Source organism: Nicotiana attenuata, unplaced genomic scaffold (assembly GCF_001879085.1).
Source record: "Nicotiana attenuata strain UT unplaced genomic scaffold, NIATTr2, whole genome shotgun sequence".
Taxonomy (NCBI): Eukaryota; Viridiplantae; Streptophyta; class Magnoliopsida; order Solanales; family Solanaceae; genus Nicotiana; species Nicotiana attenuata.
Window position 1 is genome coordinate 83,627 of NW_017672158.1, and position 3,544 is coordinate 87,170.

Genomic DNA, 3,544 nt, shown 5'->3' on the forward strand with positions numbered 1-3,544 from the left:
GACTTCTTTCATGCTTAATTGAGTTGTCATAGAATGTTATACTTTTCATTGTATTAATCTACCCTCACATGCACTACAACATTTTAGCCCTTTGACTACCCCAAAAAAGTGTGGCCTAAACTAGCAAAAGGTGTGGCCTTTGGTCAAAGGCCACACTTTTCGACTTTAGGCAACGCTTTTCTGGGGGTGGCCCAAAGAAGCGTAACCTTTGACCTAAGGGCACGCTTTTTAAATGTTGCCTTACCAGCCACGCTTAAAAGCGTGGCCTATTAGTTAACAAAGACAACGCTTGTTACACCTCATATGGCAACGCTTTTATACCCTACAGCTACACACAAAAAATGTGGCCTTTGTTACCTTTTAGGCCACACTTGTTAACCGTGGCTTCTAAAGAAACCCCTAGAAAACGTGGTCTTTGCTTATATACATGGTAGACGTACAGACATATAGCCACACTTTTAGAGCGTGACAATTTTGGCTAGGCTATACAATTTATTTTTATTTTTTTTAAAAATTTACATTTTACATATAGCATGTAATTACAATTATTTCAAGCATATGCATTATTATCATATATTTTGATGATATAAAGAACTAAATTAGGTAATAAATACCAAAAATAATAATTCAAATGAGTATACATACTAATAAAACAGTGTGTCAAAATGCCCATTAACAATAAACTTTTCGAAAGTGAGTGTATTCATATAGTATCATGAATATTAGACATCTTAATATCCCAAAAATTATTTGCATTCACACTAAAGATCAAATTGACTTTCTGATACCATTTCCAATTGCATCACCCGCTTTCTCCTACACATATAAAAAAATTAATAATTAGAGAGAAACTAAACTGTAATCGTTCGTCTAGAAGAACAAAGACTATGATAGCATATAGTAGCACCATGTTTTGCATATTTTCAGTCATATATAAATAAAAATTGACTAATGAGTACAATAAACAAAATATGGTAGTCCCATTTCACTCTCCTAAACAAAATATAGTAGTCCCTTAAAAGAGGGTTAACAATGAAATCATTAGTTGTGAAGCTAAAGATCTACCTGTATAATGGTGGACATATTGCACCCAAGCTTTGTGACTGTGAAGGAAAATAACGTAGGTCACCAGGAAAGCCTGTTTTTATGTTTCGCATTGCAATTTCACTTTCAATGCTTCAATTACTGCAGAGAAGTCCTGGTCACTGAGACCATGAGATTTTGCAACCTTGTAAAGTTCATTAGTTGCAGCAGCAATTGGAGTGGGTTGTGAAACAGATTCAGCCAAACCCAGAGCTAGACGAAGGCCCTGAGACAAGCATATTTTTTTTGGTTTGAAGATAACTTTAGGTTCGCATACAGGAGGTAGTCTTGGGATGTTAGAAAACCTTTTGCTAATGCTTCAAAGGAAACATTGTCGGATACAAAGATTTAACCATTGAAGGACCTTTCGTAGCGTACATTGGAGCACTAATAGCACCCTGCGAGATCACATATGCATGGTGCAAAATTAGTAACAGATATTAGACATATTTCTAAGTTCAATGCACCTTCTGAGCATCTTATACTAGGAAATCCCTTGAATAAGTCATTCTTGAGAGGATGAAGTTCTCCTTGCATCAAAGAGGCAAAAAGAAAGTCGGAAACTTTTTACCCCTGCATTCTATACGTACTTGAAATTCAAACGACGATGAGCAGATTTCATATCAGAAAGTCAATTAAGAGTTCACGTATATGTTCTCATTTTACTTTTACTTGTGGACAATTATCGATTTTAAGTATTTTTCACATCATGCATTGTCCCGAAACTCATGGAGCTATTTTTAAGCCAATTCAGTCATTTCACTAAGTAACCATCTCTATAACTTTTCCATACTCAACAGCCTCACAGATGCTGCTCAACATCCTTTAAGTATATGTTTCAGCAAACAGCATGGTCAAGGACATAACCTCTCTTTTTCTTTTTCTTTTTCTTTTTCTTTTTTATATTTATGGTTGGCCTAATCGTATCCTAATAAAGGTAAAGTCTCAGCAACTTCAATCGACATGGAATACCAATCTTCCTCGAAAATCTAAAAAGATAATACTTTGGGAAATTATCAACATTGTCAATCCTACCAAAATCCAGTTCAGAAGCCCTAAAGAGCACAAAACATGTTTCTAGTTATATTGTTCTCATCGTTAGACGAGTTATTTGTGACTAGGCAATGAACAGGAGATTGCGCAAGATAATTTATTAACCATCAAGAAGATAAAGTGATGCAAGAAACATATTCACAAGGGGCCAGCCTCAAAAGTAAGCTATTTGTTTTATCAGGAAGTACCTCCACTAATACACTTGGATCAAGTCCAACTTTCTCGCTAAGTACTGATCCTTCAGAAAAGGAAGCCATCATACTGCAAATTTTTTTGTGAAAGAAAGGTTGACATTTGCTTTAGTTAGAAAGAACAAAACTATGAAGAGATGAGAAAGAATTCAACAATAGAACCTTCCCATAACCATATTGACCACAAGCTTCATTGCAGCTCGATTACCAACTTCACCAAGGTAAAATCTTGACTGAGATAAAGGAAGAAAATATTAGGTGGTGGAAAGAGTCGCAACACTCAGTGAAGGGCAGAATGAGACCTTCGCCATGATATCCAACAGTGGAGCAACTGTTTCATACAGCACGTTGTCATCTGAAAGGTTTGCGGCCATGGTTTGGACTTAATTCTTGTTTTTTTGATAGTCTTAATAACTGGAGTACATGCATTGCCTGTGGCTATAATTCATTGTATACTTATATAGATAAGGTATTATGTGAAAAATTTAAAAATTAGTAGTTTGTCAAATAATAGGTTGTCCTATTTATGAATAAAGTTCAAGTAATCCAAATTAATTACGCCTTCGTGCGTAGTGCATTTACATATACCAGAGTGCAAAGCCATAAATGAAATTCAGATAGCAGTATGAAAGCCATAGAAAAGCAACCAAAGAAACTTGCATCCAGCAAATGCAATATCTATTTTAACAAATATATGAAATCACTAGGATAATTTTATTACCAACTTTGCATATGAATAAAAGATTGACTTAGAGCATGTCACGATGGTGTAACTTGTAATTAGTTCCTTTAAAGTACAAGCAACTTTGCATTTCTTCTCGTTCCAATTTCTTGCATCATTAACTATCATAACCTCACGCTTCTAGATATAACTAAGCTAGACATCTAACACCAGGAAAAAAAGAATAACTTCCAAACCCTGTTATGCTTACAAAAAGTTTCCCCCAACCACTTATCAGAATTCTATACGTCATTCAGTGCTAAAGATGCAACAGTAATGTCCAAACCTTATAGTTTCCAGAGCAGAGACAAAGCAAATCGTACCCTTTCCTGGACTCATTCCTTTTGCAGCTCCATATTTTCCACAAGCAACATCCATCTGGAAAAACAACGCACTACTATCAAGATGCTGACTAGACTGGTCAAGTATATAGAAAGATGCACATATTAACACATGCTTCTGAAAGATCACCAGTTTAGGATAATCATAATCTGCT

General features: G+C 35.3%; 1 pseudogene; it reads right to left on the minus strand.

Moving 5' to 3' along the window:
- Window positions 1-750: 750 nt before the first annotated feature.
- On the minus strand, window positions 751-2,701 carry LOC109212101 (annotated as a pseudogene).
- Between the last annotated feature and the right edge of the window lie 843 nt (window positions 2,702-3,544).